Source organism: Orycteropus afer, unplaced genomic scaffold (assembly GCF_000298275.1).
Source record: "Orycteropus afer afer isolate SDZICR_OR568_19922 unplaced genomic scaffold, OryAfe1.0 scaffold00081, whole genome shotgun sequence".
NCBI lineage: Eukaryota > Metazoa > Chordata > Mammalia > Tubulidentata > Orycteropodidae > Orycteropus > Orycteropus afer.
This window is the reverse complement of record NW_006921668.1, coordinates 2837495-2861971: the sequence shown is the minus strand read 5'-3', so window position 1 is coordinate 2861971 and position 24477 is coordinate 2837495.

Below are 24477 nucleotides of genomic sequence, written 5' to 3'. Positions count from 1 at the left end.
GTGAGAGACTGCTGGCTGAGGGACGGTGGGCTGGAGAGAGAGAGAATGAGCATTTTTCCTGAACGCAAATTGTAGCTTGGTGCTTCCCTAATAAACCTTGTAATCTGTGAGTTCTGTGTGGCCACTGCAGCGAATTATCGAACCCAGGAGAGAGGTGGTGGGTGCTCTGGGAGGAACATTGGAGAAAGGGCTGGAGGGAGGCAGCATGTCTGGCCTTGCAATAATAGGCCTTGGGTTACTGCTGGTAACCCTGTCTTTCTCTTGTGGGATTAGAGGAGATCAGAACATGGGGCTTCCTTGTGCTTTTAGCAGGTTCAAACCATCAACCTTGTGGTTAGCAGTAGAGCACTTAACCACTTAATCAGGGCTTCAACATTCTATAGTATACTGTAAATATTTTTAAAATTGAGTTTATCATTTAGTATTATAATTTTATTTAAATGCTTGCATAAAGGTTTGTCTCCCTCAATTGACTCTCTCATCTTACATTTAAAGTCTAGTAAAATTTTACATTTGTGTCATGTATAAGCATGTGTGTGAAAGTGTGTGAGTGCTTATGTAATACTGGCTTACTTCTCTCTAGATCCACTATCATTACCTTAGTCAGTCACCACCATCTCTCATTTGGAATTTTGAAAACATAACTGGTCTCCCCTCTTTTGATTTTGTTCAGCCAAATCATTCACCACCCCGTAGGATTATTTTATTAAAATCTAAACTGGCTAAATCACTCTACTGCAAAAACACTCTCTGATTTTCCATTTAACATAGAATAAAATATAAACTCTTTACTGCGACCTATGAGGCCTTAGCCTTAAAACATGACTGACTGCTCCTGTCACTCTCATACTTCATCTTATATGACTTCCCACAACACCCTGTACTTTTCTTTCATTGTTTTGAAATTGTCAAGTTTTCTTGCATTTAGCCCTTCTTCACTCAGGCTCTTTCCTCTGCCACAATTTCTTTTCAGTGGTAGGGGTCTTTGTTGGATGCTCACCCCTCATTCTTTTCTCTTTCTTTTGTAGTACCACTCACAACTTGTAAACATGTATTAATCTTGGTTTACCTGAGTAGTGGATATATACCTCACTCATCAAATTCACTTTGAGTCAGCATAATTCTGACACTGAGCCTCTATCCTGTCCCACTTTCTTGGTAGGAAGTTCCATCTAAGTCATTATTTGGGCTGTTTTCCTCTCATATTAGCACCTAGAAGGCTTATGTGTATGTTGGAGAAAAGGTGAGAAGGTCTAGAATCAGCAATCTGCTATTGTAAAAGTAACATTTCATCTTAACACATAGTGGTTCCTTGAAATTTAATAACTTAGATTTTATGATAAAAAGCAAAGATGTCATTTTGATGACTAAGATGGGTCTGAATCAAGTCATGGTATTTTCAATCACCTCATATGCATGCAGAAAGTTGGACAATGAAAAAGGAAGCCCAAAGAAGAGTTATTGTATTTGAATTGCGGTGTCGTCAAAGAATATTGACTATACATGGACTGCCAGAAGAATGAACAAATCTGTCTTGGAATAAGAACATCCAGAATGCTTCTTAGAAGTGAGGATGGTGAGACTTCATCTCACTTATTTTGGTCATGTTATCAGGAAGGACCAATCCTGGACTAGAACATCATACTTGGTAAAGTAGAAGGTCATTGAAAAAGAGGAAGACCTTCAATGAAATGGATTAACACAGTGGCTGCAATAATGGCTCAAACAAAGCAAGAATTTTGAGGATCATGCAGGATTGGGCAATATTTTATTCTCCTTTCTTAAAAACAAAGAAACAAACAAACAAAAAAATGCACTGCTGTCTAGTCATATCCAACTCATAGTGACCCCTCCTTGGGTTTCTGAGGCAGCATCAGTATGGAAATAGATTACTCAACCTTCCTTCCAAGGAGTGGCTGGTGGGTTTGAACCACCAGCCTTCTGGTTAGCAGTCAAATCTAACTTAACAGCACTTAACAACAACAGCAACAGGTTTTTTGCATTTTGATGGACCCATGGTGAGATTACAAAGCCTAACATCTCTAGAAGCAGCCATCTCCAAGATCTGAACAATTTCTTGAAGTGCTACCACAGAATAGTGACTTGTATTTTCCATTTTAGAGTCCAGAGTCTTATTCTTTTCTTCTAGCTTTTGAGAATGCTCTCTTTAATTTGAAGTCAGGCCTTATTTTCCTAGATTTTTAAATCATCAGTGGGCCTAGGCTTTTGGAGTAACAGCCAGAAAGTCTTGCAGCATATTTCTATTTACCTCATAAATAAAGCAGTTGCTACCATGTCAACTCCTAGTCATGGTCACCCATGTGTCAGACTAGAACTGTGTTACCTGGGTTTTCAATGATGATTTTTTTTTTTTTTGGCTGTAGATTGCCAGGCCTTTCTTGTAAGGCTCTTCTGGGTAGACTGTACATTCACACTTTCGGTTAGCAGCCAAGTACATGAAACATTTGCACTACCCATGGACTCCATTTGTCTCATTCCTCTCTGCAATTAATGAACACAGCCTAAAAATAATGGAGTAGGAAAAGAGAGTAGATATGGAGGCATGAAATACTACTATAAAGTACTATCCATCTAGGCTAGTGTTTTGTTTTCATCTATAGATTTTAAGTATCTCTCCCAGCTTTCTAGACTGTAAGTTTTATGAAAGCAAGAACATATTCTTATCTTTACCGGAAAGTACTAGCTACTAGTATCTAGTACAAAGTAGATACTCAAACATTATGCTGAGTGAAAAATAGTGTCTCAGAGTAGACCTGTGCTCCACAGAGTTTTCATTGGCTGATATTTAGAAGTATTTGGAAGTAGCTCACCAGGCCTTTCTTCTATGGTGCCTCTGGGTAGAATCAACCACCAACCATGTGGTTAGAAGCTTAGTCGTGGTGCAGTGCCTAAGGGTGGTGGTTCAAACCCACCAGCAACTTCTCCGAAGGAAGATTGGGCAATCTAATTCCGTAGTGATACACCTCAGAAACCCAAGGAGAGATAGCTATGAGTCGAATCAACTCGACAGCAGTGAGTTTTTATGTTAACCATTGTGCCATCCAAAGACATCTGGAATAAAGTTAATAGGCATTAAATAATTATTTATTATATTCCTAACGCTGAATGCATTGCTTGACATATAATAGATGCTTAACAAATATTGAATGGATAAATGTAATGAAAGGTTGACATAAAAATAAATACAAATATAATTACAAATATAAATATAAATATAAAAAATTTCAGCATCTAGACATTGGAGTTCATTTTGCAAAGCCTTGAGCCAAGTGAGTTAGAAAGATGCAACTAATATGTTCAGAGTATCAAAATAACTTTTGGTCTCATCATAGTGTCAATAAAATAAATGAAAAATCACCCAGAAAGACTCCCACTTTCCATTTTATGCTTATTTCTTCCCATTCAAGTTCAGGACGCTTAGTTCCTATTAACACTTTTGCCTTTCTTTCTAGCAGTAGTTCTAGTTTTACATACAGTTTCACTTTGAGATGGTGGCTGGTGAAGAAAGGTATTGTACAAGACTGATTAAAAAGGGAGAGGTTAATCGTCCTCTAAAGGCGTATTAAGCTAACCCAGTTAGTTAGCAGAATAATCCAAACAATGGTACAAACTCAAACAATATTGAGCATCTCATTAATTTTTTATAAAGAGCCAGAGAGGGCTGTGGCACTGATGAGAGGTCTTATGAAACAAATATACACTACTTAGAGACAACATGCTTTGTCATTAAACAAATTTCTGGCCTAGATAATTCATTACTTTTATTCCTTTATGATCTGTATCACTGGAAAATAAAATCATTTATTATTTCATGGTTACCATAGAAAAAGAACAATTATCATAACTCCTTCTTTCTGCTACAGAGCACTTGCACCTACCTCTATTACAGTAAAAAAACACAAACTATGCAGCGCGCTGCCATGGAGGGATCCAACTCATAGCGACCCCTTCTTGGGTTTATGAGGCAGTATCATTATGGAAGTAGATCGCCCAACCTTCTTTCCAAAGAGTGGCTGGTGGGTTTGAACTGCGAGCATTCTGTTTAGTAGTCAAATGCCTTAGGCACTACACCATCATATTATTAGGCAACTGTTCATTCTTGTATATGTGAGTTGGCATTTAGTCTTGGTCAGCATTCTGTCCCAGTGCCAAACTTTATTGAAAGGATTTTTTTTTTTTTCCTTTGAGCTCATACAGCTTAACAAACATATTCACATTATCACATAAGGAATGAGTATCTTTAACTCATTGAGACATATAAATTACTTCTTACATTGGGGTTTATTGTTGTTAGTTGGTATTGTTAGCTCTGACTCCATGTACAACAGAACAAAATGTTGTCTGGTCCTGCTTGTGTCTTCTTACTTAGTTGGCACATAGTAAGATGGTGTTTTCTTTTCTTTCTTTCATTTTGCTTTTTTTAAATCTAGTCTGACAATCTCTGGTTTTGATTGTATTGTTTAATTCATTCATGTTTGACATAATAACGACATGTTTGTATTTATGGCGGCGAGGGTGGTTTTTGTTTTCTGTACACCTCATGTCTTTTTGTACCTCTGTTTCTTCTTTACTGCTTTCTTTTGCATTAATTTTTTCTAACATAAAATTTCAATTATTTTGTTTTTTCACTATATATTTTTTAGTTATATTCTTAGCTGTAGGTCTAGGATTTATCATATACATATTAATCCATCAGAATCTACTTTAGAGTTATACTTACTTAATTCTGTGACATACAGAAATGTTACTTCTATGGAAATCTATTTCCTTTTTCTGCTTATTTTGCTTTATTATCATTATGCATTTTATATCTATATATGTCACAAACTAAGCAATACATTTTTATAATTGTGATTTTATATAACTTTATCTTAAGCTGAGAGAAGATAAGACAGGAAGTGTATATATTTATAAAGTTTTTCATGTGAACCTCCTTATTTACCATTTCTTGTTCTCTTTGTTTATTCATTTGGATTTCAGTTACCACCTGGTATCATTTCCTTATTCCAATACAGCTTTCCTTCCACAATATCCTTGTGTTGTTATTTTTAAATATGCTACATTATTATTTGTTGTAGGTCCAACAACAAAATTATATTATTTTATACAATTGCTTTTAACTTTGGTTAATAAAAGAAAGGAGGTGTGAAATTATATTTTATAGTTACATAATTACCTTTGCCAGTGTTCTTTGTTTTCTTCATTTGTACTTAAATTATTGCCTGGGTTTATTTGCATTCAACCTGAAGAGCTTCCTTTAGGATTTCTTGAAAAGTGAATCTGCTAGCAACAAATTATTTCAATTTTTATTTTTCTGAGAATGTCTTTATTTTGTCTTCATATTTGAAAGATGATTTTACTCAACACAAGATTTTTGGTTGTTAGGTTTTTTTTTTTTTTGCACTTTGAATATGTTGTCCACTGTCTCCATTGTTTCTGATGAAAAATTGCCTGTTAAACTTAATTGGGATTTCCTTTATATTTTTCTCTTGCTAATTTCAATATTTTCCATTTTTCTTTGACTTTCAACATTTTTACTATGATGCATGTGGTTGTGAATCTCTTTGTCTTTATTCTACTTGAAATGCATTGAACCTCTGGGCAAAACAAAACAAAACAAAAACAATGCCATTGAGTAGCAGCCGACTCATTTCAACCCCTCCTTGGGTTTTTGAGGAGGTATCACTATGGAAGTAGATTGCCCAGTCTTCCTTCTGGGGAGTGGCTGTTGGGCTGAACCGTCAGCCTTCTGGTTAGTAGTCAAATGACTTAGGCATTACGCCACCAGAGCTGAGGGATGTGTAGATGAACGTTTTTGATGAAATTTGGGAAATTTTTAGTCATTACCCCTTCAAATATTTTTTCTGCTTCTTTGTACTATGGAATCTCTGGTGGTGTAGTGCCTAAGGCATTTGCTTGTTAACCAGAAGGCTAACAGGTCAAACCCACCAGCGGCTCCTTGGAAGGAAGGTTGGGCAATCTGCTTCCATAGTTATACTGCCTCAGAAAACCCGAAGAGGAGTTGCTATAAGTCAAATCCAACTGGATGGCAATGAGTTTGGATTTTGATTTTTCTCTCTGCTGTGCCTTTTATATGTAAGTTAGCGTGCTTATTGATGTCCCACATTTCTTTTTTTTTTCCATTATTATTTTCTCTGTTTTTCAGATTGTGTAATCTCTGCCGATTTGTCTTGTATTTCACTGCTATTTCCTGTTTGCTCAAATCATTGTTGATTCTCTCTAGTAACTTTGTCTGTTTGTTTGTTTTTGTTATTATGCTTTTCAATACCAGAACAACCATTTTGTTCTTCTTAAAAGTTTATATCTCTTTATTGAAATTCTCCATTTGATGAGACATTGTCATCATACCTTCCTTTACTTCTTTAGGAATAATTTCTTTTGGCTCTTTTGTCGTGTTAATATTACCTGCTTTGAATTCTTATCTATTAAGTTCAACATTCAGACCCTCTCCCAGGCAATTTCTGTTGCCTCCTTTTCTCCTGTGTGTGGGTTATATGTTCCCATTTCTTTTTATGTCTTATAATTTGTTTTTATTTAAAACTGGATATAAATATATTATAGCAACTCTGGATCATACTTTGCCATGGCTGACAGGTTGTGTTGTTTGCTGATTATTTGTTTAGTGACTTGGCTAGACTACTTCAGTTAAATCTATTTCCTCTACACAGTCTGTTGTCTTTCCTCATAGGGCAGAGTCTTGGTCATGTGAACAATCACTGTTGAATAGTGATAGCTTTAGTAGGGCTCTCTTTATTTTTCTTTCCCTAAACTCTGTTAAACTTTTGATATCACACCTAGCTTTTAGCCTTTAGTAATACTCAGCGATTGCTTTATTGTTTTAGACAGTACCTTGGGGCATATTTTGATCTACACGTTGATCTAATTAAATTTAGGACCCAGAGATATTCTTTGAAGCAAGTGTTAAGTTTGCCATGAACCCAGAAGGGTTCTTACTAAAGATCTCTTACTCTGACTCTGTAAAATTTCTAGCTGTTCTACAGGTTAGCTTGTTGCTCTCCTGGAGCCATCAACCTCCTCTTAATTGCTTACCACTAACATATTTATTGTTTTGAACTTCCCCATGCTCTGTCTCAAATAGAGTCAATCCATTTGAGAAGAACTATGAGTTTTCTGCTATTATGGCTGCCTGTCCTCTGGAAAAAAAAAAACTACTGCAGCACTCCTCTGGAGCTAGGGCCAAAGCCAGGGTGGCCCACTTCTCTTGTAGTAACTCACTTACTTTAGAAGTTGAGTAGTATCTTTTGGTCTTCTCAGCTTGCCTCTTCCAGTGTGGAAACTTCACCATATGACTTAGCTGGAATGAGAATGACTAAGGTTAAATATTCTTGGGCCTGATGTGCCAACAGTAATGTTTCTTCCCTATGAATTGGGGGTTGAATGGAGGAACCATGCACCACAGCTCTCATTTGCTCTTGCCTGGAATAGATCTGCAACAAACTGCTAGGAAGGATGATGAATACTAGTGGGCTGTATCTTTCCTGAGGAGAAACTTCTGGGAGTGGGAGGTAGGGAGACAGAGAAAGCCCTTTTTCCTTTTTTCCAGGAGTACAACTTCTGTCATGTTGGATTGGGTGTGGGGATGGGCTGGAGAAGTGAAGCTCTACTGTCACAAACTTCGCTGTTCTTACTGAGGTGTAGTTAAATAAATGTTTCTCTATTTGCTAAATGCCCTTGTGACAATTTCCAGAGATTTTATTTTTGAAATTAATTCTCATGAGTGAAGGTTGTTTCCCTGGAAAGGTCTGTGGGGCTTCTTACATTGCCATTCTGAAAGTCACCCTTCAGTACTTTTTAGTGAACTATCAAAACTATCAAAGCCAGGCCCACTAACTCACTATATTAAAAAGCCCCTTGGTACCCATTATAAAAAGCTACCCTCTTTTGACTTTCCAACAATGAACTATCACCTGCCAGAAAATTGTCATAAGTATGCAGTGTAAAATGACAATGATTATGAAAGGCTCCCTCTAGAATTTTTCATTTTACAGCTTGATCTTCAGTATTTTATGATCCTTCATGCCCTGTAAGGATGATATTTCATCAACAGAAAAACAAAATGAGCTAGCAACAGTGGATTTCTACAGTCCCTGAAGTTAGCTACTGGATAGACCTCTATTCAAGAAGAAAGACCATCTTGATTATATGCACATTTAATACAATAGAGGAACTGGATTTACCAAAGGAGCCCTGGTGGCACAGTGGTTAAGTGCTCTGCTTGGCTGTTAACCAAAAGTTGGCAGTCATCAGTAGTAGAAAGTTGGCAGTCTTCTTATGAAAAGATTTATGGCCTTGAAAACCCTGTGAGGCAATTTTACTCTTTCCTATAAGGCTGTTAACAAGAAGACTGGCAATTCAAACCCACCAGCCACCCCTTGGAAGAAGGGTCGGGCAATCTACTTCCATAGTGATACTGTTTCGGAAACCCAAGGAGGGGTCACTATGAGTTGGATCCGACATGATGGCAGTGAGTTTGGTTTTGGTTTTCTAGAAGGTTGCTATGAGTCAGAATTAGAGCAATGAGTTTGATGTTGGTTTTGGATTTATCAAAGATCTGCCCATATACTGTTATCCTTGTGACACCATATCATTCTTTCCATGGATGTCATAGTACATTCATTGTTATTACATTCATTGTTATTTTTCATCAGTAGATAAAAAATGCCCCAGGGATACAGGTGAGGAGAGACAACTCAGGGATGCCCAAAGCAGCAGACGGGAAGAGCAGGAGAAAGGGGATTAAAAGCTAGGAAGCCAGATAGAGGAACAGTCAGCCACAGGGACCCAGGTGGGGGTGATATGAGAGGTCTCCAACAGCAAGACAAACTTGTCTGTCATTTTGTCCTACTGTGCTGACATGTAGACGTGAGTTTTGAGGCTGAGCCCCTGGTGTTTAAAACCCAGTGAAATGCACCTGGTGCACAGGTAACAGCCCAGCTTATAGACTGAAACAGACTAGGAAGAAGGAAGAGGCCATCCACTTCTCAAAGAATTGGCCAGGGAAAACCTTATGAATAGCAAAGAAACATTGTTTGGTACCTTTAGGAATAGTCTGTTTAGGCTAAAAGGCTCTCAAAATAGGACTGGGAAAGAGTTGCAACATCTGAGTAAACCCAGCCTTACTCATATGGATAAGAGAAAGCTTTCGAGACCTTCATTTGCTTATGTGGCACCACTCAAATTGAAGAGAAACAGTCGCAGACATCCATTAATCATCAGAACATGGAATGTATGAAAAGAAGGGACCATTCCCTGGAGAAGGTTGTCATGCTCGGTAGGGTGGAAGGTCGACGAAAGAGGGGGAGGCCTTCAACGAGATGGATTGACATGGTGGCTGCGATGATGGGCTCAAGTATAGCAGGGATTGTGGGGCTGGCACGGGATAGGGCAGTGTTTTGTTCTGCTGTGCATGGGGTCGCTATGAGTTGGAAATGACGCGACTGCACTTAACAACAACAACAACAAGATAAAAAAATGCATGCCATATGAGATCCACTGAGAGAAAGCAGAATGATTAAATACAGGTATGCTTCTCCAGTTTGAAGGAGCACTAGCGATGCAGTGGTTAAAGCACTTGGCTACTAACAAAAGTCAGTGGTTCGACCACCAATTGCTCCTCAGGAGAAAGAAGAGGCAGTCTGCCTCATTGAAGATTTCCAGCCTTGGAAATCATATAGGAGAATTTTGTTCTTTAGGGCTGCTGTGAGTCAGAATTGACTTGATGGCAGTGGATTTAGTTGGTTTGGGTCTGCAATTTAACAGGAATGAGATTTAAGTTTATTCTCTTGTCAGATTTTCTGCATTTTATTTGTGCTGAATGAAGTCTTCAGATCCAAATGCTATTCTATTTCATTATATAACAGATTTGTAGAAGATTTGATAATGCTCAGAGAGTAAATAAATACATTCCTATTGAGTGTGAGTTGATGCCATATAAAGTTTGTGACTTTCATATTGCAGACTTTATAATGCTTTATTTCTTATTTTCTGAGTAACCATGGCATGACCATGGCATAATAAACTTTGAGTTATTTGGATATATGATGGGAAAAGATACAAGCATAAACTGGAAAAGGGAACATGATTCCACAGCCTTACATTTAGTCTAAAGGGCCATATTGCTAACATTGCTAGCCCTACCTGTTTGGTTTCTTTCTTTTTGTTTTTTTGACCATTCTTCATTTCCTTTTTTTCATCCTTTTTTACTGTCTGGAACCATTATATCAGAATCCTGCTGCCACAGTGGACTGCTAGGTGCTTTCTTTCGTTCTTTTTTTTTTTTTTTTTTCTCTCTCTCTCTCTCTTTCTCAAATGTAATTAGCACTCCAGTTGATTGATACAGTTAATACCTGCTATGGAGTTAGATATGATTTAAGTGTATACCATTATTTTTCTTCATGGATACCTAATGGGAATATGGAATACCACCTGGGAAGAGGTAGCTTAGTGAGAAGAAGGTGAAATCTTGAATTAAATTTTACCTATTTCTTGATTCACATATATAGATAGCTCTTTAAGTTAAGTCTAATACATTTACTTCAAATGATTGAGAGGTAATGTGAAGGGTCAAAAAAGATTTGGTTACTTTTTTTTTAAGTTAGATTTATTGAGGTATACTTATTGTGGTAAAATTGATCATTTTCATGAGTACGAGTTGTTATGTTTTGACAAATGTATACAAATGTGTAATCACGATGAAAACCATGGTATAGAACATTTACATCACCCTCAAAAGTCTCTACTTTTAGGTGCGCAAGAGGTACAGGCTACAAAGATAAATACTTTAACATACACAGTACCACATTATCATAATAACAAACATTAATCTATGGGTGGATACATAGGTAGGCAGGTTAAATGATCAGGCATGTCTAGGCAAAAAGGAATATACCCATGACCATATATAAGTTTGGCAGATGATTTAAATTAAAAAAAAAAAAAAATTAAGTCTCTACTGTCCCTTTCTGATCAGCCTCTTCCATTTCTTCCCCCAACCTTCTATGAAATAATAATCTTATTTCTGTATATAAAGTTTTTGCCTTCTTCGGAATATCATATAAATGAAATCATATAATATGTATCCCTTTATGTTTGGTTTCACTACATAGCTTAATGCCTTTGAGATTATTTTATGTGGTTGCAGGTAAAGGTAGTTTGCTTTTTTATTATTATTATTTTGCTGAGTAGTATTCAATTTTATGTATATTTGTTGTTGTTGTTATGTGCTGTTGAGTCAGACCCAACTCATAGTGACCCCTCCTTGGGTTTCTGAGGCAGTATCACTATGGAAGTAGATTGCCCCAACTTCCTTCTGAGGAGTGGTTGGTGGGTTTGAACCGCCAGCCTTATGGTTAACAGTCAAGTGTCTTAGGCACTATACTACCAGAGCTCCCATAAAATGTGCCTACTATTGGGTTCAACTCATAGTGACCCCTCCTTGGGTTTCCCAGGCGGTATCACTATGGAAGTAGATTGCCCAACCTTCCTTCTGAGGAGTGGCTGGTGGGTTTGAACTGCCAGCCTTCTGATTAGCAGTCAGATGCCTTAGGCACTATGCAGTATATGCCATATACTGCAATTTATTTCTATATTCACCAATTTTTGGACATTTGTGTTGTTTCCAGCTTTTGGTAATTACAAATGAAGCGAATATAAACTTTCACAAGCAGGCCTTTGTGTGGTCATCTATTTTTATTTTCTTGGGTAAATAATTAGATATGGAACTATTGGGTTGCACAGTGACCACATGTTTAATGTTGTAAGAAACTGCTAACTTTCTTTCCAAATTAGCTATGGCATTTTTAAATTCCTATCAGTAATGTATGAGACTCTCAATTACTCCATGTTCTTCCCAATACTTGATATTGCCATTTTAAGATATATTTTTAAATTGAGGTACATTTGTATGCAATAAAACAGTTGTCATTTCAACATTCTTCACATGTACACTTTAATGGCATTAATTATATCAACATGGTGTGCCACCATCACCATTATTATTGTCAACTATTTCCATCACCCTAAACAGAAACCAGTGTCTCCTAAGTAGTGAGTTCCTTTTTCCCCTGCATATAGCCTTCCCCAGGGATGTCTCACTGGAGGCACTCACTTGGTTATACCAAGAGATTTGGAAGACAGGTACCTGGCAAACTGACTGGAAGAGATTCATATTTATACCCATTCCAAAGAAAGATGATCTCATAGAATGTGGAAATTATTAAACAGTATCATTAATATCACATGCAAGTAAAATTTTACTGAAAATAATTCAAAAATGGTTCCAGCAGTATATTAACAGAGAAATTCCAGAAATGCAAGCTGGATTCAGAAGAGGACTTGGAACAAGGGATATCATTGTTGATGTCAGATGGATCTTGGCTCAAAGCAAAGAACACCAGAAAGATGTTTACTTGTGTTTTATTGAGTATGAAAAAGCATTTGATTGTGTGGATAATAACAAATTGTGGATAACATTGAGAAGAATGGGAATTCCAGAACACTTGATTGTACTCTTGAGGAGCCTGTATATAGACCAGGAGACTGTTATTCAAATAGAAAAAGGGAATACTTCATTGTTTAAAATCAAGAAGGAACTGCATCAGGGTTGTATTCTTTCACCATACTTACTTAATCTGTATGCTGAGCAAATAATCCGAGAAGCTGGACTATGTGAAGAAGATCATGGCATTAGGATTGGAGGAAGAATCATTAACAAACTGTGATATGCTGATGACACAACTTTGCTTGCTGAAAGAGAGGATGACGTGAAGAACTTACTGATGAAGATTGAAGAATACAGTCTGCAGTATGGATTACATCTCAATATAGAGAAAAAAAATGCTCACAACCAGTCCTATAAGCAACATTATGAGATAAATGGAGAAAAGATTGAAATTGTCAAAGACTTCACATTGTTTGGTTCTACAATTGACACCAATGAAAGCAGCAGTCAGGACATCAGATGACATATGTTGTTGTTGTTTGCCGTTGAGTCGGACCAGACTCATAGGGATCCCTCCTTGGGTTTCCATGGCAGTATCACTACAAAAGTAGATTGCCCCATCTTCCTTCCGAGGAGTGGCTGGTGGATTTGAACTGCCAGCCTTCTGGTTAGCAGTCAAGTGCCATAGCCACTATGCTACCAGAGCTCCCAGATGACATATGTTGTTGTTATTATGTGCCGTGGATGACATATGTTGTTGTTGCTATGTGCCGTCGAGTCAGACTTGACTCATAGTGATTTCTCCTTGGGTTTCCGAGGCAGTATCACTACGGAAGTAGATTGCCCCATCTTCCTTCTGAGGAGTGGCTGGTGGGTTTGAACTGCCAGCCTACTGGTTAGCAGTCCAGTGCCTTTAGCCACTATGCTACCAGAGCTCACTGGGCAAATCATCTGTAAAGGACCTTTTTCAAATGCCAAAGAGCAAAGATGTCTCCTTGAGGACTAAGGTGCGCCTGACACAAGCCATGGTATTTTCAATTGCCTCAAACACATGTGAGAACTGGACAATGAATAAGGAAGACCAAAGAAGAATTGATGATTTTGAGCTGTGGTGTTAGCGAAGAATGCTGAATGTACATACCGTGGACTGCTAAAATAACTAACAGGTCTGTCCTGGAGGAAGTGCAGGCAGAATGCTCCTTGGAGATGAGAATGGCCAGACTTCGTCTCACATGCTTTGGTCATGTTGTCAGAAGATACCATTCCCTGAGAGGGACATCATGCTTGGTAAGGTGAGGGTGAGCAAAAGAGGGGAAGGCCCTCAATGAGATGGATTGACACGATGGCAGCAGCGATGGATACAAGTATAGCAAGAATCATGGAGCTGGCTCAGGACCGGGCAATGTTTCATTCTGTTGTGCATAGGGTCTCTATGAGTTGGAGATGACTTGATGGCACCTAACAACAACAAGAAGCAGCTCTGGTAGTGTAGTGGTTAAGATATTTGGCTGCTATTGAAAAAGTCAGTGGTTTGAATGCACCAGTCATTCCACCAAAGAGAGATAAAGCACTATGTTTACATAAAGATTTCCAGGTTTGAAATATAAATGGGGGTCAATTGCTATGAGTCAGAATGAGTTTGATGGGAGTGAGTTTGGTTTTTGGTTTTATTATCTCTTTCCCTAATAAACATAGGCCCATATGTATTTACCTATTCTAAATAATTCATGTAAGTGGAATCATACAATCAATATTTGTCCTTTTGTGACTGACTTTTTCATTCCACATGTTGTTAAGAATTTTCATCTGAGCAGTCTAGTAAGTGCAACAAAGAACAAAGGGCTCTTCCTATGTCTATCTAGTTTCCTTTCCCAACATAGGACTATGGTTTATACATGGAAAGAGAGTTGGCCAGCATTTCTCATCCCTTGTAGCTGTCTTTTACAAAGAATGGGTGAAAAATGTGAAACAAAACTCAAAATAATAAAAAAGACCAGGCTTACTGGTCTGATAGAGACTGGGAGAACCCCCAAGACTATAGCCCTTAGTCACCTTTCAGGCCTGGAACTGAACTCACCCCCATGGCTCAACTTTCAGCCAAACGATAGACATGCCTATGAAGTGAAGGAAGGTTGGGCAATTTACTTTCATAGTGATACCACCTCGGAAACCCAAGGAGGTGTTGCTATGAGTTGAAATCGACTTGACAGCAGTGAGTTTGGTTTATTTTGGATGAGTTGAACAGTAACACCAGGGAGGTATGCAATCCTTAAGACAATCAACCATATGAAATCAAAAGGGCAGCATTTGTGGAGGGATAAAGCCCAGAAGGCAGAAATGGATAGGAAAGCAGGATGAATGGAAATGGTAAACAGAAGGAGGAAGTGAGAAGAGTGCTGTTAACATTGTGGAGACTGCATTCAATGTCACGAAATAAAATGTGTATGAACTGTTGAATGGAAAACCAATTTTCTTCTGTAAACTTTCATTGAAATCACAATGAAAAGTTGTTTGAAAAAAAAAAAAAAAAGAGATCTATTTCAGGAAAGAGCAACTGAGATATATGGGCTCCATTCCTCCACTTTTCAAGTAACCTTTTTTCATGTAACTTTGTTAAAATCACTTAGTTCTAGAATTTTTTTTTTTATTATTTCAGGTTATAGCTGTAGATAATCATGTCATCAGTGATCAAAACAGTTTTATTTAGTCCCTTACAATTTTCATGGTTTTTATTTCTTTTTCTTGCTTGTTGTAATGGCTAGTGTCTCCAGCACAATGTGAAATAGAAGTGGTAAGAGGAGAAATACTTGCCATATGTCTTTTCTTAATAAATGTATTTATTCAAATGATTGAAGATAATAGAGGGATGCCAGAAACCTTATGCTGTTGTACAAAATCAGTCATCATTTACATATACATTTCTTTTTCTTTTGCCTTATTGCAACGAATATCCCCAAGCATGAAAAGTGTCTGTAGCTATCGCTGTCTAGTCAGTTCCTACTCCTACAAACCATATAGGGTAGAGTAGAACTGCCCCATACTGCTTCCAAGGCTATAACCTTCATGGAGCAGATTGCCAAATCACTCTCCCACCAAGTGACTGGTACGCTCAAACTACTAATCTTTTAGTTAGCTGCCAAGCACTTAACCACTGTGCCACCAGGGCTAGTTTTCTGAAATGTGTTTATTCAGTACCAAGTAACAATATCATATTTATAGTATGAAATATTAAGGCATCAGATTCTTTGATAGTGATCTGTATTTATATGAATGACAAAGAACAATGATTAAGACGTGATTAAACTTAATGGTACATAAAAAGTTAACACTTAAAGATATACCTATATAATCATTGCTATTGCTCAAAAGTTAATTGAATTGATTTCTAGTCTTTGAAGTGCTGAAGAGCAAAGATATTTCTTTAAAGGTGAGGTGCACCTACCCAAAGCCATGGTATTTTCAATCACCTCATATGCATGTGAAAGCTGGACAATGAATAAGGAAGACTGAAGGAAGAGTTGATGATTTTGAGTTGTGTTGGTGAAGAATACTGAAAGTACTATGGACTGCTAGAAGAATGAACAGGTCTGTCCTGGAAAAAATGCAGCTAGAACACTCCTTGGAAGTGAGAATGGCTAGACATCATCTCATCTACTTTGGTCATGCTGTCAGAAGGGATTATTCCCTGCAGAAGGATATCATGCTTGGTAAGGTGGAGAGTCAGAGAAAAGGGGGAAGACCCTCAACGTAATGGATTGACACAGTGGCTGGAATGATGGGCTTAGCTATAGTAAGGATTGAGAGGATGGTACATGACCAGGCAGTGTTTTGTTCTATTGTATATCAGGTCACTGTGAGTCAGAGATGACTTGACAGCACCTAACAACAACAACGACTAGTCATATGTTGTGTTCTCATTGAAAATGTCCAGAAATTTATAAATCTTTAGTTAGAAATACCAGGTTTTGTTGTAAGTTAATTAAAAAGTCATCTTTTTTTTTTTTTCTCCAAAGTTTCAGTCTTTGTGGATGATGTCTCCTATGCTTGCACTTGTTGGGTAACAAAGACGATACATAACATATTATAAATTATAACATCAGCTTTGGGGTTTCAAAATTAGCTTCTTATGAGTTTATATTGTGTGAATTAGTTTATTATGGATTCATGTCATTGGGTGGACTAATAAAATCAAGTTCTGTCTCTGAAAAGCTAAAAGCAGTCTTTCCTGATGATGATCCTACTCAGTGTTTACTTAACTTTCATTGTTCTTAATTAAAAAAAAAATTCTGAAAATATAGTAGGTTTAATATGAATTTTTTTTTCAATTTTATGTGCTTTTCCTTTGCATACTTGCTTGAATTTTATCTTTATTTTCAACCAGAGGTATCCATTGTCTCAAGGGGATATTCATTGTACTGCTAGAAAGCCAAATACAGTCCATTTCAACACTGACTGCCAAAATAGGATCTTGTAGCCCATAGACAGGCAACAGGTCTGAAAGCATGCTATGTAAATAGAAAAACTTTCTTAAACTATAAAAACTTTTCTTTATATAAATCGTGATATTCTAAACCAAGCTTTTAGTTAAAAACCATGTTGTTGTTAGGTGCTGTTGAGTTGTTTTTGACTCATAGTGACACTATGTTCAATAAAACAGAATACTGTCTGATCCTTCATCATCCTCATAATCGTTGCCATGCTTGGGCCCATCTTCACAACCCTGTGTCACTCCATCTCATTGAGGTTCTTCCCCTTTTCCATTGGCACACTGCTTTACCAAGCATGAAATCCTTCTCAAGGAACTGGTCCCTTCTGACAACTTAATCAAAGTATGAGAGGCAAAGTCTGGCCATTTCCACTTGTAAGGACCATTCTGTCTGTGCTTCTTCTAAGACAGCCTTGTTCATTATACTGGAAGTCTATGGTACATTCAATATTCTTGCCCAACACCACAATTCAAATGCATCAGTTCTTCTGTGGTCTTCCTTATTCTTGTCCATCTCTCACATGCACATGAAACTATTGAAAATACTGTGGCTTGGGACAGATGCATCTTAGTTTTCTAAGTGACATCTTTGCTCTTAACCCTTTACAACAGTATTTTTTCAGTAGATTTGTCCAGTGAAATATGTCATTTTATTTCTTGACTGTTGCTTCCATAGGCATTGATTATGTATCCAAGTGAAATTAATTATTTGACAACTTCAATCTTTTCTCCATTTGTCATGATGTTGCTTATTGGTCCAGTTGTGAGGATTTTTTTTTTTTTTTTAATTGAGGTATAAGCCATACTTTGATCTTCATCACAAGTGCTTCAAGTCTTCTTCACTTTCGGCAAGAAAGGCTATGTTATCTGCAAATCATTGCAATGAGTTCCCCTCCAATCATGATGCCACGTTCTTGCTATAGTCCAGCTTCTTGAATTATTTGCTCAGCATGAAGATTGAATAAGGATGGGGAAAGAATGCAGCCTTGACACATAGCTTTCCTAATTGTAAACCATGCAGTGTATCCTTGTTCTTTTTGAATGACTTCCTCTTGGACTATGCACAGGTTGCTCATGAACACAATTAAGTGTCTAGAATTCCTGTTCTTCATAATGTTGTCCAAAATTTGTTATGATTTACATAGTCAAGTGACTTTCCAAAGTCAGTAAAACACAGGGAACCATTTATCTTCTGTTCTTTATTTTCAGCCAAGATCCATCTGAAATCTCCAATGTTATAACTTGTTCCATGCCCTCTTCTGAATCTAGCTTGAATTTCTAGCAGTTCCCTGACAATATATTACTGCAACTGTTTTCTAATTATCTGCAGCAAAATTTCACTTGAGTGTGATATAAATGACATGGTTTGATAATTTCTACACTCTTTTTGATCATTTTTCTTTGGAATGGGCACAAATATAGACCTCTTCCAGTTGGTTGGCCAGGAATCCATGTTCCAAATTTCTTGATATAAACAAGTAAACACCTCCAATACTGCATCTGTTTGTTGTTACATCTCAATGAGTATTCCACCAATTTCTGGAGACTTTTTTTTTTTTTTGCCAATTTCTTCAGTGCAGCTTGAACTTCTTCCTTCAAGATCATCAATTCTATATCACATGCTACCTCCTGAAATGACTGAACATCAGTCAATTCTTTCTGGCACAATGAATCTATGCCTTCCAACTGCTTTTGATGCTTTCTGTATTGTTCAATATTTTGTCTATCAAGTCCTTCAATATTGCAACTCAAGGCTTGAAATTTTTCTTTCGTTCTTTCACCTTGAGAAATGCCAAATGTGTTCTTTCCCTTTGAATTTCTAAATCCAGGTCTTTGCATATTTCATTATAAAATTTTATTTTGTCTTCTCAAGCCATCCTTTGAAATCTTTGGTTGAGCTGTTTTACTTCTTTTCTTCCATTCACTTTAGCTATTGTCATTTCAAGAGCAAGTTTCAGAGTCTCTTGTGACATCATTTTGGTTTTCTTTTCCTTCACTGTCTTGTTAATGACCTTTGATTTTCTTTATGTATGGTGTCCTCACAACTCATTTCATCTTTAGTCATTGGCATTCAATGTACCAAACCTATTCTTTAGATGGTCTCTAAGTTCAGTGGGATATTCTTACAGTCATATTTTGTCTTTTGTGGATTTGTTTTAATTTTCTTCAGCTTCAATTTAAACTTGTGTAGGAGCAACTGATGATCTATTTCACTGTCAGCTCCTGGCCTTCTTCTGACTGTCTCTTCTCCATTGTCTCTTTCCACAGACACAGTGGATTTGATCCCTATGTATTCCATTTGGTGAGATCCATGTGCTTAGTCACCACTTATGATATTGAAAAAAAGGTATTTTCACTGAATAAATCATTGATCTTGCAAAATTCTACCTTTTAATCTCCAGCATCATCTCTATCACCAAGGCCATATTTTCCAACTTCCAATACTTCTTTGTTTTGAACCTTAGCATTACAATCACCAGTAATTATCAGTGTTCTTGTCTACATATTAGGTCAATTTCAGACTGCAGAAATTGGTAAAAATCATCAATTTCCTCATCTTTGGCTTTAGTTGTTGGGGTGTAAATTTTAATAATAGTAGTATTAACTGGACTTCTTTACAGGCATATAGATTTTATGCTATAACTAACAGTATTGTGGGAGCTCTGGTAGCACAGTGCCTAAGGCACTCGACTGCTAACCAGAAGGCTGGCGGTTCAAACCCACCAGCCACTCCTTGGAAGGACGATGGGGCAATCTACTTCCATAGTGATACTGCCTCAGAAACCCAAGGAGGGGTCGCTATGAGTCGGGTCCGACTCGACGGCACATAACAACAACAACAAACAGTATTGTAGTTCAGAATAGATCTTGAACCATAGGGAGAATGAAATCAGGATCTGCCTGGTGAGTGAAAACAAAAATCAGACCAAAAACAAAAAAAAAAAAAAAAAACAGAATTTTTATCATTGCAGATGGAGTGGAGAAGTTAGGAGTCAGAGAAAATGAAAACAGCTTGATTTTTTTTTTTTTAAGTTGGATTCCCCAGGGACCCGCAGCTTTCACTCACTGTCTCCTTCCCCCTTTCTAAATCCCAGGTCCCTATCTCTTGGTTTGGGTGTGAGCAGTGAGAAGAGAGAAATTTCAGGTAAGAGGTTATGAGGCAAATGGGGCTTATGAACTAGGAGTCCCTGGTGGTAAAAAGGAATAAGCACTCAGCTGCCAACAAAAATTTTGGTAGTTTGACTCTACCCAAGGGATCTCAGTGATCTACTTCTGAGGGGGAAAAAAAGCCATAGAAAACCCTATGGAATACAGTTCTACTCTGACATGCATGGGGTCACTATGAGTCAGAGTTAACTCCATGGTAACTGTTTTTTTTTTTTTTTTTTTTTGAGGCTTATGAGCTACTCCTTATTTGGAGCTAAGGGAGGAGATTACCACTCAAGGAGTCCTCACCCTGACATCTAACATACAGTAGCTACAGAAGATGAAAACAATATGTTTAGGCAGAAATAGGGCCTGAGATAGTGCCCAAGTAATTCTCAGCTTTCAAGTGGAGAGTATGGATTCCACATGTTCTTTTTAGACTCTATAGTCTTGAGAAGATCAGTGGGGACAAAAGCTAGCTGATGGGTACAGGATGGACCCACAAAGCAAAGTTGTGACTACAAATAAGGAAATCTTCATGCTAATGAGAAGGAAGTGGGGGACTGGTCAATAGATAGAAATAGCTGATGTCCCTGGGGACAATTAACCATGTTTTGTCCAAGCCAAGGAAGAAAATCACAATTTATACTAGCATAGACACTTCAGCATCAGAGGCTGTGAGCAGAGAGGCAGACACCAGAGAAAATAGGACAAATTGGGATGAGAACTTTTGAGAAAGAAAAGGCTGCCTCAGAAAGAGTTTAAATTTTGAACTGGCTCCACATATATTCAGGAAACACTAGGTTCCTTTTAGTTAGAAAGTTTAAATCATGCCTCTAACTCTGTCATCAAAAGGATAGGCACTACAAACAAAATTAAATATGTATGAAAATAAATAATTTTTGTTATTTGAACTTTGGGGTATCATATGTAATTCTGGTGCAGCTTCTCCCTTACAGATAATTCAGAAGCTTAAAAGAATTAAATATTCTGGAGATCGCATTAGTAAAAGATTTTTAAATTATATGTTTCAAGATTTGGCTTCATCACAAAGATGCTGTGTGAATTTAGTCATTTCACTTCCATGGGCCTTGGCTTCCTCTTCTGGAAAATGAAGATCCTTTCAGGAAGAACATCCTATGGTAGTAATTGTCTGATGAAAGGAGCCAACACATTATAATTTTTGTATTTTCTTTGGTTTGTTTATTAATTTGTTTATTAAATATATGTTGAGTACCTTCTAGGTCCCAAGTTCTTTTTATTCAGTTCATTTTATGTACATAAAAATGAAGATGATATCACTTTTACCTTTGAGAAGTACATATTATAGGAACACAAAAGCTTATAAAACTGCTTCTTACAGAAATCTTTCATAGGAGAAAAGGAAAAGATTGATAGTACCCAAATATGTCTAACTTGGCAACCTCCCATTTGTCCTCCATTTAAGCCTTTAGAATTAGGTGCAATTATTAAACGGGTGTTTGGGTCTGTGTGTTAGTTAAAGTTATGTGTCAGCTTGGCTAGGTCTGGTTTTTAGTGGCTGGGGCAGCTGGTTGTAGTTACTCCCCATGATGAGGTTGGTAATCAACTCCATGGTGGAATCTACTGGAGCATCTGAGTAGCCTTAGGGAGGTGGCCTGCTTCCAATACATAAAGAGAAGCATTGAGAAAGGTCTGCAGCGTTTTGGCATGCTTGGACCGTGCATGTAGTTAAGTTTTCGTTCAGCAGCCTGTGATACATTGTTGACCTTGAGACATTTTTTGGATTGAATTTGTGGCCTGCTGTATTGTTTGATAATCTTGGGACTGTGCCCTTTTACTTGTCGGCCCTGGGTTTGCCAGCTTCATCTAGAAGCTGCCTGAATTAAGAAGTCTCCAGTTCCAGGGGGCCAGGAGCAAGAGGCTGAGCTGAAGCCCAAGGTTGAGGGGCTTTCACCAAGCCCCTAGAACTGGCACTTTGAACTTGGACTTCTAGCCTCCTAAACTATAAGAGAATAAACTCCTGTTTGTTAAAACCACCCATTTGCAGTATATTCCTGTCAGAGAGGCACTAGATAATCAAAACAGCCTTTAAAAGTAATTTTCCCAAAAGCTAAGTGGTGGGGATACTATGTTATAGAGAAGTCATGAATAGCCTCTTCTGGCATGTACACGTACCAGAGGGCAGTGGATCCAGAGACCACCAGACTACGAATATGGGTGGGTTATCAGAGAAGAGTTTACATCTCATGGTCTACTCTTACCTGGAAGTCAATCAAAGCAGACAGTAATGAAAATTCTAAATTGTTTTGTCTCTACAAGACTGATGATTTTAAAGTAAATGGAGATGATTTTTGGTTCCTTGGTGAACCTCTGAAAAGGAAAATTTGCAGTGTGCATATGGTAGTGTGGCTGCTGACCTTCTCAATAATGGTACTAAGATGAAGTCTTCACTTTCTAGCAGCTCCATCTCTTACCTCAATGCTCTCAAATTTGGTATTGGAAACGCTCCAAAAAAGCTTTGAAATTTGACTCTGCCTCCATGAAAATATGGGTTTTTTTTGTCCCATTATAAATCAAACATAGCATAGATTATTGAATAGTGAAAAAAAATCTTTACAAAAAATAATTTCATGTTATTGAGAATAAATTTTAAGAGTTGGTAAACAGTGGATTTTGGTATGGTTTTAGGTTAGATGATTAGTCTGAGACTACCAAATTACACATGACAAAGCCTAAAAATAAATAAAATATGGATCCTAACCTGTTTTATGGTAATTCTCTTGAATGGATGTACAGTGTGCTCAAACTAAAGCAAGTGTATTTCCTCTTGGCTGCAAAGGGCTCTTGCTTCCCCTGATGCTGATAATGCATGCCATAGGATCACAGTTAGTGTAAACGGGTCTATATTGAAATCTTCTCTATTTTGGCATTGGGAATTGTCTTCTTTGCTATTGCACTAACTTCCTGGAAAGAATGTTGAGTCATTAATGTCTTTCTTCGGAAAAAATTTTCAGGATTTCCTTAAATATCCATATCAGTGTTAGCCTCAAGATTTCAAAAGAAGAGGTACTTAGGCAAGTATAATCAAAATGCATTATGTCTTCTTAGACACAAGTTTAGAACATGATTCTGTTTAGAATCATGATTAACTTTAGAATTTTCTGCCCCTTGCCAGTCATTGATGTATATAAAAATAATTCTTAAACTATGATCTCCAGATCAGCAGCCTCACCTGGGATTATGTTATAAGAACTTATTATTGAAAATACGAATTATCAAGCCCCACTCCAGACATACTGAATTACAAATTCTGGAGGTAGGCCCAAGGCTTGTTTTAACAAGACTTCCAGGTGATTCTGAAACATACCATTAGTTGCCTCAGAGCCACTTACCTGTAATATTATTAAAGAAGTATCACTTTCTCTGAAATCCCTTAAAAATGAGACAATTGTGCATATATAGAAAGCTTTGGTGAAAATTTTACAAGAGGCAGTTGAACTAAATAATCTCCTGAGTATTATTTCATCTACATCTAAAATTTTAGCTATAAATTTTTGAAGATGGTATATACAATAGTATTTTCATTGGTCATTGTTTTGAATGTACACATAAGAAAGAGCAAAAAAAAAAGTTATGAAAAAAGGAGTCAGTATATGGAAAGTATCTAGAACAGTGCTAACAACAGTGCCTGACATTTAGCTGAATGCTAAGAAAAGTGATATTTCTTTAATGAGTATCAACTTTGTGTGGACAATTTGCTAGCCACTTACATATATATTGTCTTGTGTAAATATGTCATTTTCATAAGAAATGTAAAGTAACTTCTCAAATCCTAATTTGCACTTAATGAGTCACTTTTAAGTCTGTTCTTCAACTATAACCCTAACTGCTAGAGTTTATTTATTTGTGCACCACTCTGACCATTAATCACCATGGTAAACTCAAAACCAAACCCACTTCCATCGAGTCAATTCTGACACATAGCGACCCCCATTAGGTTTCCAAGGCTGTAAATCTTGACAGAAGCTGACAGCCTCATCTTTCTTGTGTGGAATGGCTGGTGAGTTTGAATTGTTGACCTTTTGGTTATCAGCCAATGCCTTAACCACAATGCCACCAGAGCTCCTTGGTAGGATCTTATTTTGAAATACTAGTAGCTTAGTAAGGATCCCTGGTTGTGCAGTGGTTAAATACTCAGCTGTTAACCAAAAGATTGATGGTTAACCTTACAGCTATTCAACAAAAGAATTGGCAGTCTGCTTCTATAAAGATTATAGCCTTGGAAACTCTACGGAAGGTTCTACTTGATGGCAATGGGTTTTTGTTTAGTCTCTTAGTAGTAATCAGTGTCTAGATAATA